Source organism: Aphelocoma coerulescens, chromosome 4 (assembly GCF_041296385.1).
Source record: "Aphelocoma coerulescens isolate FSJ_1873_10779 chromosome 4, UR_Acoe_1.0, whole genome shotgun sequence".
Classification (NCBI taxonomy): domain Eukaryota; kingdom Metazoa; phylum Chordata; class Aves; order Passeriformes; family Corvidae; genus Aphelocoma; species Aphelocoma coerulescens.
Window position 1 is genome coordinate 45,527,186 of NC_091017.1, and position 14,885 is coordinate 45,542,070.

A 14,885-nucleotide genomic window follows, 5' to 3' on the forward strand; every position below is an offset into this window, starting at 1 on the left:
AAGGGGTCTGCTCTTCCTCAGAAAATCCAGCGGTGGCTATGTAGCTCCTGTCCTCTGGAAATCCAGTGAAGCCCCGTCTTTGGTGCTCAGAGTCCCAGTTATATCCACGATGGGATGCTTGGTTCCTCCCTCTGGGTGGAGCATCTCACAATGGGGTAAAGAGTCATGAGGCCAAGTGTTGATTAGGCTCGTTAACAGAAGAGAGTCTGGAGGGAGTTATCTCTGAGTCATGCAGCAGGACACTGATGGGCCATTAACAGCAAGATAGTCTGGGGGGAGGAGGCAAGGAAACACTGCCCCACCTGATTTCAACAGCTCATGAGGATGGTAATAGAATACACCTCAACCCAGGACAGCTCTGCATGCACATCCCACTTTCCATCTCTTTAGTCAACTACCTGTTTCCTTGTCTTCAAAATATGTTATGGTTTAACAGTACAGTAAATCAATCGCTGCAGTACTCAGTACCCCAGTACAAAATCCAAATACCATTCTGAGTCAATAGTAATTCGCTCCTCTGGGTTTGTTTTTTTTACTTCCCATAAGCAGTTTTGTGTTGACTCACATGTCACCTATCCATGCCATTCTATCCATACCATTCTGACTTGGTGCAGGACTGGGTTGTCTTGCCTGCACTTGCCTAAGCTCAGTCTGGCTAGTTTGGCTGGTGTAGCAGTCATTTTTGTTGAGGTGAAGTTTGTACCATTAGATGATAGAGTAGTGCTCCTCTCTGCTGCTGTTTAGAGAATTGCTGCCTTGTTAGCCTAGTAAACATGTTTAGTTTGAGTGCTGACAGTTTATCGTGTCAACCATTGACAGGGGAAAATTTCCCTCTGCATTAATGCAGAAGGAAAATGGCCAAGCAAAGGCTACAAACTGAGCCTTTTGGGTTCGATTCTGTGGAGTTGGTGTTGGAAATTCTGAAGTGATGAGAAGTTATGAATTCTAAAACCAAATACCCAGATAGACTAAGTAAGAAGTATTGTAAAGAATTTTTTAAAAAATCGTTTTCTTAGAAAGTATAGAATTGGTGAGGCCAAACTGTTTTATGACTTTACTGTACACCATATGGTTAATGTAAGTCAGTCAACGTCCCTGGTTGAATGTATCCATTGTATGTCCTTCTCTTGGGACATTCCCTCTTCCTCATGTATTATAAGGGTGACAGAGGCATGTGGCTTTAGTGTTTAGGGAAAGAGCCTGTTTTAAATTTTTGCAGAGGAAATTTGAATTGAGATAGTAGTCCAGAAGGTTTGGTTTGTTGTTGAGGTGTTAGGTTTTTTTGGTTTGTTTGTGGTTTTTTGTTTCATTTTTGTTTTGTCATTTTCCCCCTGTTGCCCTTCCCCCCCACTTTATCTCTTTGTGCCTGTATCTAACCGAAAAATATTGTGCAATCATTTACTGAAGTCTTCAGTTTCTGAGAATCACTAAATTCCCGTATTTGTGTCATATACTATATGATGTAATTACAGAATTGATCCAGAAAAAAAAAAGGAAATGCCTTTGCTTTTGGAGACTTTCTTTCAATTTTCAGTCACTTATGTAAATATAGTGGCATTAGTGGGCAAGTTGAATATAGACTTCATTCCCTCCTAAGAAATGAAACCTGTCTCAGACTAAAACCTACCTTAATATCACTATCTCATTTCTGTTATTCGTGTATACTTTTTTATGAGAGCACTAATTTTTAAATTTTATTAATACTGTATATAATAAATTTAGATAATAAAATCAAATACAATAGATACAAAAAGTTTAGGAAGTGAACAAATGAGAGAGTGATGCTTGCAGATACAATCTTGCTACTGTTTACCTGTGGTATCAGTCATGGACTCCGTAGCAAACGTAATTAAAGATGGCATCAAAATGCATGAAACTAAAAAACCATTTCTCAGTTTGTGTTAATACTTAGCTGTTAATGGGAAATCTCACTTGCCATCATACACATTTCATTCCATAATTTTTTAATGGTCACCTTGCAGCATGGATAGTGTAGTTTTTAAGTGTGGGTTTTGAACTCTTAGTTCCTCTCCATTGCAACAGAGTTGTCCTACAAACTGCAGGAATATTTAACAAACACCTGGAAGAGGATGACAAGTTTAGATTTAGGAGATAGATGTGTTTGAGAGATCTGGTTCAGTCTGCTTCTTATTTTAGTAGTTTGGGTGACCTTTGTGACTTAAAGGGCTCCAAAAACTGGATTGGCAGCACCATACACCAGACTGAGTGGCGGTTGCCTCAAAGAAAATCCTGACTGCTGCAGGGATTCAGGTGTTTACCCAAGAAGCAAAGAAGGTTGTTGTTTCCAGTAGTGTGGACTTCATGTTTGTGTTTTAAAGAGCATAATCTCTCTCCTGTCCCTGTGGCTGTGTTATTACACTGTTAATTGATTTGGGATGCTGGACCATATCTTTAAGGTGTACTGATAATGTTTGTGGAATATGGCAGAATTTTACTGACCAAGACATGAAAGAAAATCAAGATTTCTGACAGGTTATAAGGAAGTTGGTCCTGAAACAGCTGATCTGAAGAAAAGAAAGATACTTCCGTAGCTTGAGAGACATATTAATTCAGAATTTCAAAGTCAATCATAGGACAATCATAGGACCTATCTTTAAAAAGTTACCATTTTAATTTACTATGACACCTGGTAGGCCACCAACACCCCAGGTATTCCCCTGGTACACTGTTCAACTTTGTTCTGTCACTGCAGGAGCAGATTCTAGCCCTCAAGTTGGCAGAGGATCACCTTCGGGAACAAATGGGAGTCATGTACAGCTGAAATAATGGCTTCTGTGTCACTTACACTGTTACCTTTGGTTTTGACATTTAGCTGGTGGGAAGAAGAATCTGCTTAAGTACAGTCTTCCCTGCCATAAAATATTTGGTTTTTTGCCGTAAATTAAAAGTAGTTAAAAAGGAATAGGTGTCCTAGCTGTAGACAACTGGACCTGCTGTTGCTATTGGTCTGATGGGGTAATAATTCTGGCAAGTTCTGTGAGCTAGTAAAAATAGTAAACATCCCTTTATGTGAAGGCTTTTCAGTTTATTGAGAAATTTCTAGGAATACCATCAAGTTCCATTGTTTAAACATATTTTAGTAGTACATATCATTGAAAAATTTTTCAGTAGGATGTTTTAGTTTCCCTGAACAATTTCTTATTAATTTGTTTGCTTTCTAATGGAGAGTTTTGGTTGGAAATCTGTGAAAAAAACCACTATTCCTCTAACTTAAATGTTTTAGATTAAAACTGTTTCCACTATACCTTTTAAAAGATGTCATTTGAGAAAATTGTACCTTTTCGAGGGCTCTTTCTCATGGAAAGATGTGTAAAGATAAGTATCAAGGGTAAATAGAATATGGTGCAGAAAAAAATAATCTTAGAACTGAGAATTCCATTCTTTTTTGGCAGCATCTAAGCCAGCCTGACCAAGAGCAGTGACTCTCACAGCCATTGCTGTTAAACTGTTCGGGTCCTTGACAGCTGGATGGTTTACTGACCCTTCTCTTCAAGTGTTTTCTTCTGGGATCAGATATGGCACTGCCATGCTGAGTATTTCCCAAATGCAGGAGGACCAAACCAGAGACAGACTTATCTAAGACTGACGACTAGATTGATGGTAAGCAGTGCAGAAGGTTCAAGCCTCATGCTAGCATAAAATCATTTGACAGATAGAAATATTTGCTTATAAATTGAAAGAGTAGGTAATAATAGTGTTTTTTATGATTACATTACATGATATTTTGTGATTACGCAGACTAATAGCTAGCAGATGGCAGAGTATACATTTTACTTGTTTACCAAGTTGATGGATGGCAGTGATTGAAAAACATTTTTTTCCTTGTTGCATTACTCTAAAAGCTTGTAGTGGAAAGGCAATTTACAATATGAGTCAACAATAATTTGTATCTGCTCTGGATTTTGGGGGGCATCAGTTATTCTATTTATTTTATTTGACTTCTCTCAATGATATTTTCTTCTTAGGGGAATGGGAAAAAAAAGAAACTTACTTTGAAAACCAGCTCTTTAAAGGGATGCATGTGCGCTTACAGTCTACATATACAAATAGTATCTATTTGTATGAAGAAAAAAATGGTGGGAGGTTTTCTCCACTGTTCTATTTCAATGTTTATCGTATTACTTGGACATTTTGATGAAGAGAGATATGCTCTGTCTTTTGTTTAGGCACCTCAGCACAAATCTACGTTGCTATATTGCATGCTACCAAGAGAGTTAAAACTATCCAGTCACAATAATAATGGCAGTGGTTTTCATCCCATTTGTTTAATTGGTATTGACTTACCCAGATTATCTATGTGTATGTTTTGGATGTGTCTGCTCTTCAAGGGTTGTTTGGTTGGTTTTCTTTCTTAGGTGCAATGACCTGGGAATACTCCATACCCATGAAGTTGTTTCATGAGTAGTAGACCTAAAACCTGAATTTCCTTCTAGGTTAATTCCCTATGTATTTTAGCCTCCACTGTTGGGTGCCCTAGCTCCCTGCCATGTTCCTCAAGTGTGCTCTCTCTCAATGGTTTTTGGGTGTATTAGGAACGTCATGCTTGTGGTTTCAACAAATAGAACCTGAATTTTGATTATTAGTAGTTTGCCTTTTCTTTGAGAGAAAAGGGGCAAAGCTGTGGTTGCTCTTCCCCCAAGAGTCAGTGTTTGGTCCTATTTTTCTGTAAGGTTTCTAACTTCTGTGAAATTCATATCTGAGACATCTAGTATCTTGCAAAATTTGATAGAACTTGGACAACATGGTTCAAATTTTATTATTTGTGTTTAGCCATCTCATAATAACATTATTTTTCTAGAAGAATTGAGCTAAAACACTGAGATGGAGCCAGAATGTCATTTCTGCTTAAAGAATCCAATAAGACCATGGATTTTTTTCCCCTTAGTAAAAGAGGAAGGGAAATCATTGCAAGAATTACTGTGACAGGACAGGATAAAACATAACTTGAGATATTCTTTTCAGATAAGAAAACTTTTGCCTTTCAGCCAGAGGACACTTCATAATGTATATGCCTATTTGTAATATAAATATTGAGTCTGTTTAAAACTGTCCCTTGAATTCCCTTTATGAATTACATGCATGATAAGACCTGAAAATACATTATTAGTAGTATCTTCAGTTTCATATCAATCATGGATAGATCCACCAGGCCTCTGTAATTCTACCTTACAACTACTGTCTCTCAAAGGGTTTTCATTACTCCAAACTGCTAGTGGCCTTTCAGCAGGGAGAAAGCCTATGATATTGCCTTACTTTTTGTAATGTGGGGGGGAAAAAATACATATTCAGATAGTTGCTGCCAGGTTTAGTAAGCCTGTTTTTCATAGTCCCTATTCCCAAGGTAAACTTTTTCCTGGGCAGTAATTGATCCATTTTTCATTTCCTTCATCTTCTGCTTTTCATCACTGCATTCAGATTTGTGTGGCAAATATCTATGTACATATGTGTCAACAATTACTGTCTTGTTCAGCTTCCCTACCCTTGACTGAATTTTTATTTTGCGTTTTCCACAAGATCCAAGTTTCAGACCGGTATGATAATATGACATTTTCCAGCTTGTATCAGCAGAGATGAAATGCCTTTGGTAATGATGGCTAGCTCTGGTTGCAAGGAGGAGAATGAGAAATAAACGGTAGAAATGTAGCTACCAAGACTCCAAATTGATTTTTATATGGAAACCTGAATTATGTACCTGAATGTCACTGGTAAATGCTTGAGGTTCACCAGTACAGGAGAAGAGCAGTAGAAAAGAAAGAGCAATGCTTAAATTTGTGTGGTGCTCTTGCTGGGAGATGATGAGTACTTCAGCAAAAAGTGACTGTTGCATCAGAAACAGTTTCTGAGTCTGGATTCACTATGTAATGCTTGCTGGATTCAGATGATGAAGCCAGGTTGTGGGGTGAGGATCATGATTTCATGAACCCTGTTGGAGTCCCTGCCTGTGCCCACACCTGCCTGCTTGAGCGCTAGACAGGCTGAATGCAGATGCAGGCAGGGGAGTGGACCTACCTTAAAACTGACTTGGTGAAAGTGACTCTTTAACTCAGATGAGCCTTGGTAACAAGGACACCCCAAACTTTGGGATGAGACAAGGGGCAGGGGGGCACAGACCTGGCCAGAAGCAGGAGAGAACAGGGTTGCTGCTCCTGTGTAGTTTCATGAAAACTAGTCTTAATCCTATTGTAGAGATATATATGCACCTTCCTGGTTTAGAAGATGACAGTGATTAGCATGCAGGCGCTGTTAATATGCAAATCTCAGAGTTTTGCCAGGATTATAGATGATAAAGTAGGGGATAGGTCCTAATTAAAGAATATATAAAATGGATAATTGACGTCGGTTGTCTTTGCTCAGATTTTTGTTGGCAGCATTGATTCTTATTCATGCATGTAGTCTGTGTAAGGACAGCCACAGCAGTTTTGGGCAGGTCATTGAATTGGTGGGGTTTATTTTGTTTTGAGTAAAAAAAGCTAAAACCTGTTGTATCCCTTTAGCAATTAAAAAAATATATATTTACTGCCTGGCATATTACAGTGTTTGAGTGCCTGATTAAATTTAAAAGAAATAATTTACAAATAGCTTAGTGTTACAAATTTTGGTATAGAAATTATTCATTGTATTCTGTTTCTTAGTCAAAAAGCCCTAGGCTCAATACCAGCTGAGGTTGAGACAAGGCTTTGAGGTTGTATGTACAAAAGGTTGAGGGAAAACAAAAACAAAACAAGAGAAAAAGTAGTTCATATCTCCAGGAGAGATATTTTTAGTAATGAAAATACTTTGTTCTTTTGAACGTTGTGCTTTTTTAGTCACTTTTCAAAATTAGGCACTGCTATTTGCAATAGATTTTAGTGGAATTTGCATATTGCATGCAGAAGAGACAGAATATATGAAGCAGTGTAGGTATATTAATTTATTACAGCAAATCACTTTATTAAAATTCTACTAATAATATTGAGCCCTGTACTTTAAAAAAAAAAAGTGATTAGAAGATTCTACTGCTGTAGATGCACAAGAGTATCTAGAAAGAATGAAGGGAGGAAAAAAATTGTTTCCCCTCTGTATGTGTTGTTTGTGGTGCCCAGTCCCCTCTCCCCTTGCCAAATGACACTGATTTGCTTATATGTTTTGGTTAGGAACCCAGGCTTGATATGGTTCATCTTCTAGATGCTATTGTTTGTGAGATAGGAGCAGACATCTTACTCAAAGTCACAAGGGGCAAATTCTGTTTCAGGAGGCTGAATATAATATTTTTTGTCTCCACTTAGTTCCCTCTTTGCCCTGTGAAAACCTTGTTTGGAAAATTGAGTAGTATCCATTTGTGCTTTCAGTTTTTGTGAGGAAAAAATTTCTTATAGTGAAAAGTAGGATATTGATCTGGATGACATCCCTATACATAAAGCATTCACTGACATATGTTCTGTATTTCCAGTCTATCCCTTACAGGCAAGATCACACTTCTTCCATTTACTTAAGAATAAATATTAATTTAAGAAAAGCACTCTTTCCCCACATACACGCACTCACAAATGATTGACTGTATTTGTTTAGATCAGTTGCACTGTCTTGGGGAAGCTAGAGGGAGAATTGGAAATGCATCTACTGTATCTCTTGTGTAAATTAGTTTTTTGATCGTTTTGATAGAAGATAATTGCTTAAACATGACAGTTAATTTGTGTTGTGTTCCAGTGTCGAAGCTTCAGAGAAAGTGTTACAGCATGTACAGCTGACTTTACTTTAAATTTTCTTTACTTTATACCAGAGGCATTTTTATCTCAGCTAGAAGCACAGTATTTATTTTTTGCAGTATGCTAGTACAGCAGTCTGTGCAAGGAATAGAATATTGGTTTTAATCTTACTTTAGAATGACTGTGTCTTTGCTATAAAATACTACAGAATTGGAAAATTGTAATATTTAATGCCTGACCTTCAGTATATAGGGTCTTGAAATCCTAGCAGAAGTCAGTTTCTCCAAGCAATGAAAAGTACATTTAAATTTATTTTTTATCAATAGCCTATAGGATGGTTAGATTAAAAGGCTTACTTTAAACACCTCTTTATCGTAGATATTTATTTGTTATAGTACATGGATAATTAGAAACAAATAAATTTTTGCTTCATAATAAAGCCCCTAGTATTCTATCCTCAGACAATAAACAGCCATTGGCTTTTGATGAAATAGTAAATGAGTGAATACATATTTACAGTTCTGGCTATGAAAGAAGAAATCCAGGTGTTCACTATTAGTCTGTCCAAATCAGTTCGCAAATTCTGGTGTCTGACATAAATTGAAGTGAAGCAATTGAATTGTAACATTATGCTGTGTCATTACACCTCAGTCTAAAATTGTGCTTGTACTCAGAGTCATTTGAATAAACTTGGAAATGTCCATGGAATTGATGCTGTGTTATTAATGAGGAAGTAACAAATCACTGTATGTTTGATCACACTACGGTGTTGCAGAAGAAACAAAACAGAAAAGAAAGTATCTGAAAGGAACAAAACAAGCAAGGAGCTTCTGTGGTGCTGGTTTGTTATAGAGGCTCTGTCTCCCTGCCTTGGCATGTCCTGCTAGACCAGGAATGCTTGTGGCATTTCATAAGAGCAAAAATCTGAGAGATGATAATGTGGTCGTTACAGAAATGCTGATGACCAGACACTGACTTACAAGGAACACTTTCACTGCTGCTGTTATGAGAAACATAGCCAGCCTTAATGGCTCTTAAGGCCTGAAGCAATTGCATGGAGAACAAGTGTAAGGAGAAGTGCTAGGCTTGAGAAAGCACTGATAATTTATGCCCCTTGTTTAATGTTCATCAGTTTGGATTTCTGATTTATGCCATCATCTATAACGCAGTCAGTGTTTGTGGCGGGGCAGGCTGTGCTGCTTAACCTGGCTTGGGTTCCTGGCAGTTCAGCATTCCTGGTAGTTCATCGTCCCAGGGGAAGGCTGGTGGCTCTTCCTCCTCTCCCGTCCGCAGTGAGCATGCAGTCAGCAGGACACACTGAGAAGGAGCAGAGCACATCAGCATTTGGAGAACAAGCATTACTTAACTTGCTGTGCACATCTTCAAATTGTTGCACTTGTGAACGAAAGCCTCAGCATTGCGTGTAATGGTATTTTATAGTATCATAAAAATAAATTTTATCTTGATTTGTTTGCTACTGTGGCAGAGTTACTGAAGCACCACCTCTGCTTCTTTTCCTGAAGAAATTTATTCCATTGTAGGTTTTGATTCCTGGCCTGAATGCTCCTTGCAAATGTCCGAGAGGCACTGTATATTAAAATATACCCTTATTCCTCTTGGTACCATAACATGATAAATATGAAGTAAAAGATCTTTAAAGGTATGCATACATCTTCCCAAGAGACAGATTTTTGCAAATCTCTCTCCATTTACTCTCATTAGTATTAAATCAGTACAATTGATAACAAATGTCAGACTGTAATGTTTCTGGTGAAGCAGACCATCTGCCTCTTTCATAATATGAACATTTATGCTCACAATCAGTATACTTCAACAACTGGGCTGGAAATGCCAGGTAGTAATGTCTGTTACTTGAGATCCCTGAATGCATTATGTATATTGGAACCATAATTAGTTCCATGCTTCTGGCAAATGTAGTTATTAAAGCAGATATCTTTCTGTGGATTGCTTACCTCCATTGACAGTACCATCTTCCTCTTAGTCTCTGTTTTATTTCTCTGTGATTGATTGTTTGTTTCTTACTAATGTATTTATTTTTTAAGCTGGTTTCCTCTCTTTGAATAACTGGAATTTTTGAAGGCTGACTACCAACTAAAGTAATGCAATATTCAAACAGAATTGTCTTGCCATCAATTTACCACTTTGTTTTGACGGAAAGTTTTTGATTAAAAACAAACACTAAACAAACTAAAATTACAAATATCTGTGAAATTCCTCAATTAAAGCTTTCAGGACTGAAGAATAACTTGCTTTTCTTCTGCAGGGTGCAATGGAAAGTGAAAGAGGACTTGTATTTCAGATGACTGTTTAGTTGTCCTTCCTATGTTGATGCACGTGCTTTTACTGGGAAGGGTGGACGATAATGGGCTTTGGTCTCTTTGGCTTTCCATAAATCTGGTTTCTTTATGTCAGCAGTTGAAATCCATGTTTGCAGTCAGACATTGCCAGTTCTTGGTTCACGTTTCCACTCCATATGTTGCATGTTGTGAGAGTGGAGTGAAGCCCCCATGTAAGGGAGGGCTGGGCTGAGAATGTTCCTGTGCACTTTGGGTCCTGCAGCATAGATGGCATGCTGCAACCACAGAAGCTGCTGTGGAGGAAGCAGGAAGGGGTTTAGCACCAGGTCATTATGCTGTTATGGAAGTCAGCTGCCCAGAAAAGAGGGAATGCCCATCTGGACAGTCCATTTAATTAGTAGCATGGCTTTATGAAAATCACTGGCAGAGATGAAGAGAAGATGGGAGAGAGATATCTCTGCTGTTCCTAGTTTTTCTCAAGCCTTTTTCATGGAAGAAGAGACTCTTTGATGTCTTTGACTATGGAAACTATTGAGATTCAATACAAAATAGGAAGGTTGGGGTTGGTTTTTTTTGAGATCAATGTTACTTTGTCTGAAAGGAAACTGGAAAATTGTGGTATATTGATAGCAAAGCTCTGTATGCTATGCAGACATTTTTTCAGCAAGAAACACTGTAAATAAAATCAGTGAAAAGATGTTAGATGCATACTTTACTCTGTTTTACAGTAACCTTTTCAATTTGAATATGAAACAGTTGTTAACATTATGCACTTACAAGGGATAGAGAAGGTTTGATGAGTTATTGCTCGTGATACATAAACTGATCCCTGTATTTACTAAATTTCTTTCTCCATTGTGATTTGAGAATGAAAGATAAGATAATTGAAATATTCTTTTGTTTCTCAAGATCAGCTGACTTGAAATAATATTTGATAAAAAGGAACTTTTGGATTTTGTTATTGTGCTGCTGGTTTTCAAACACTGGCAAAGCTACTTTTCTACTTGTGGCATATGACACAATCTGTGTTTTTAACAAACTTCCCCCTTTTGCTGGTTTATTCAGTGTTTTCAGAGCAATATGTTACATTCCCAGCTTTCATGTTTGGCTTGGAAACCTGCACTGTTGAAAACCTGAAAATAAGCAACATTCATTCATTCATCTTTTTTTTTAATCTAGTACAGCAAGATTGTTCTTAGAGTATTATCTCTTAGCAGCTACATATCTAACTTGTAGGTACATATATATAGTGTATATTCTTGAACATTTATTTATATGTTGGGTTTTTGCATGCTAAGTACTTAGCACGTGTTTGTCGTTACCAGCTGAGGCAGGATTAGAAATCTGTCCTGTAAAATACAAATATCTGTATTTCTGTAAAATATTTGTATTTGTGATCTATCCACTGAGTCTTGGTCTGACAATGCAGCAGAGATGTCTTGTGTACTGAACATTAGCAACTTTTAGATGCTTCAAAGCATCAAGATTTTTAAGCAGAGGCGTTTAGACAGTGGGAAAAATCAATTGAACAAAAACTTTGCTTGAGATTACTGTAGTGTTTGATGCTATGATTCTAAGCAGAAGGTCTGGTAATGCGTATATAGAGTTACAATCCTACAATAAAATCAGAGCCTGCAAGTTCTGCCAAGGCTCTTAGTAAGTAAGTACTCAGCAGAATCTGTCACTTCATGTTGAGGAATGTAAGAGGCAGCAGTCATGCAAAATTGCAGCAGGTTTTAAAGCTATAGAACTTCTTCAATGGAATTAAAATGCTTTAAATCACAATATATCATATGCATATCCATGTAGAACACTTAAATGTAGTAATATTAGGATATTATGTGCTCTGTAACAGTGTGCATGTGATGCATTGTTGTGATTTAAAACATTTAGATCTTCATTTAGTTTTTTATCTTCTTAGGTTTTTAAATTATTATTTCAGTTCTCCTGATCTCAGTAAAAAAAGGCAGCTTCTGATATCTTATTTTGTTGGGAGTTTTTTGGAAGGCAAAGTTTTGGCCAAAGGATGCAGGAGTTTTCAGGTTTACAGGTCTGCTTCTTGAGATGGCCTCTGCTTAATTCATGTTAAGAATTGCAAGAACTCTCCCATTTTCATCTCTGACCTGTGTGTAGGACATACCAAATACACATAGGCCATGAGTGGACGTCACATGAGTCTGTTTTCCAGGCAGTAAAGCACCCCCTAATATTCAACTAATATCCACATTAAAAGAAAAATCTACAGTAAACAAACAAACAAAACAAGCCCACCAAATTTTTTTTTACCAACATTTGCTGTTAGTTAAGTCTTCTTTCTTAACAGAACAGGTAGTATTTTCTTGCTGTTTTTAAGTAGGTTTGAGCAAGTCGGTAGTCATTCTGTTTTCTCATAAAATATTTTTTGCTTTATGTGGTTTTATTATATATACTTCTCAACCATTAAGTATTGCCTGTGATGAAAACTTAGTTTCTTCAGATATTATGCATATTCTTTCAAATGTTTAGTTTGAGAGTAACAAGGAGATGATCTAGAAACTGTCCAGGTTCTGAAAAGAACCCTAGGCATAGACTGAGTTGCTAGTTAGTCAGATGTTTACAGAGTTTTCAGTTTTAGTTTATTCATGAAATGTGCAGCACCAGATGTAGCTGATAGGGGCTGAAAAGTGATGTTCTTGCCTTACAATTTTTTTCTAGTTAGGTAATTTAAATAAATGGGTAAATGTGCCCAATACCTGGAGTGAGCTAGTCTGCCTGCTGCTTTGCTTTGTAAGAGTTGGCTTAGATTGTTCAGTTAATAATAAGTTTAAATGTCATATCTCTAGAAGGCCCAATATAAAATTCCTTCAGCTAAGGAACATTTTTGTCATGAATTGTTTGGTAGTAAAAAGAGAAGATAGTCAGTGTTAGACTTTGCTCATAGTGTTTTCCATAATACTTGTTAAGAAATTACATTTGAGATTGACCTAACTCAGGATAATGATGACCGCTCTGAGAAATTATGTGCAGTCACTGTGCAGGTATTATTTCTTTCATTTTCTTCCCCTTATATAACTGCTGTGTTTCTACAAATCTCTCATCCAACTACCTGCCCTATCCTTTTATTGTTGACATTTTTCTACACGTCTCTTAAAAAATAAAAGAAGGTGTGTATTTGTTCATTTCTTACGTGACAAGACCCTTGCTCTCTCCAGTCCCTCTCACAAGGGTCACTTCTTGGCCATTTGCTCTTACTTATACACAGGGTCTAAATTATGCTGCTGACTGACAGTTCTGTGCTTGTGATTTTCAGCTGTACATATTCCTTGACACCTTTAATGACTCTTCTCTGTTCTTTTTGCCTGCTGGTGCTGTCTTTCCTTCTAAATGCTTCACATGAATGTGTTTCTCCTGGGGACAAATCAACTGTTCTTCTTGGAGAGTTGCTATTTAGACTTTCCATGAATAACCTTGGTAGCATGTTTGATCCTGAACTTCTCAGCTGATACTTTTCCTCTACCTGCAAATGTCATTTACTATATATAACATTGGCATTTTTTTTTAGTACCCTGTGGTCTGAACTTCCCGTCTTGACACTTTCGTTTCTCTCCATCCCTTCTTTGTCTGTATTTGCAGTGTATGAAAGAAGCATTCATTCTTTTTCTGACTGTTCTATATCTTGGCTGGATTCCAGTTAATTTCAGGGATCAATATATAACCATTCTCTCTTACTCATAATCTGAATATGCTGTTGCATATATTTTGCTTTCAGTGTTTTCTTTTCATTTTAGCACAGATCTTGGTTATGTGAGTCAAGTGCATTTTAATAGGAGCTCTTGTGTCATACATACTGCTTAAAAATAATTTTTAGGCGGTTTTCTTGCAGCTTCCTATGTCATCTTATTTTGGTGAATAATTTTCTTAAAACTTAATTTTGAAGTTGTTTGTGGTTGTTTTCATTTGTTAGATTTTAAAGTGTAAATACACTTACTGTGACTCATATGTGACATTTCTTACAGTCCTTCAGCGTTTGGATCTTGCAGAAGAGTGGGAGCTGCCAGCTTGCACCACAAGCAGGGTGCAAGAGACAAGGGAGCAACTCCCGAGCTGTGGTGCCATGTGATGCCCATAGAGCTGAGCAGCAACAACAGCTCTAGCTCTGAACTTGAGTCTCACCTATATTGACACTGTATCAGCTGTCACATCTGTGAGCTGTTATAATGTTCCTACCGTCGAATTCCAGCCAAAGAAGATGTGGGGTTTTTTCTAAGTGTCAAGGGTTGAGGCATTTTGGATACAGGCAAATTGTTCATTAGTGTGTTGTTGCTGGCTACAGCTGCAGAACTTGAAAAGAGGTGATCAGTTATGCAAAGGTCAGACCCTATTTGGAGGCTTGTCTTTGTTTCAGTCAAAATGTTTAAGCTTCAAATGTGAACTAAGGCAAACCAGTTCCTTCCAAACTGGTGTTTATGTGTTGTGACAAATTCACTTAGACGTCACTGACTGACCAGAGTGCAGCTCTGAAAGCTATTATGTTTTGAAGTTAATTCTGTCTAAACCTTTATAAAGAGTTAGCAAGTTTTCAAGTACTAGTGACAAATTTTATCCAGAAGCCTTTGAGAGATATTAAAGTCTCTTACTTTGTCTGAAAGTTTAAAAATTTCAGTTTTTGTTGGAACACCTTTCCGCTTTAATGTTTTTGTCTGTCATATACAGTATTTCAATATTTTATGTGTGTAGAGATCTGGATGGGTTTTTTCTCCTTAGTAGCCACAGTGCAGGCAGATAGTTATTAGAAGTTATTTTTGGGATTAGTCTTCTAACTTGCAGAATGAATGTTCTCCTTTTAAACAGAAAAGTAGTTTAAGCATCCTTAACCCTGCAA

At 37.2% G+C, this 14,885-nt stretch overlaps 1 protein-coding gene across 44 annotated transcripts in view; it reads left to right on the forward strand.

Moving 5' to 3' along the window:
* The window catches only part of TENM3 (teneurin transmembrane protein 3), a 1,310,258-nt gene that overhangs the window by 948,308 nt on the left and 347,065 nt on the right, over nucleotides 1–14,885 (forward strand). Inside the window, exon 1 of one of the 44 annotated variants that reach the window (XM_069013818.1) lies at nucleotides 3,541–3,621. The exons of the other annotated variants lie outside the window; for them this stretch is intronic. The gene's annotated coding sequence lies outside the window, so the exon portion shown is untranslated. Of the gene's footprint in view, nucleotides 1–3,540; nucleotides 3,622–14,885 lie in introns of those variants that run through there. 44 annotated transcript variants of the gene reach the window in all.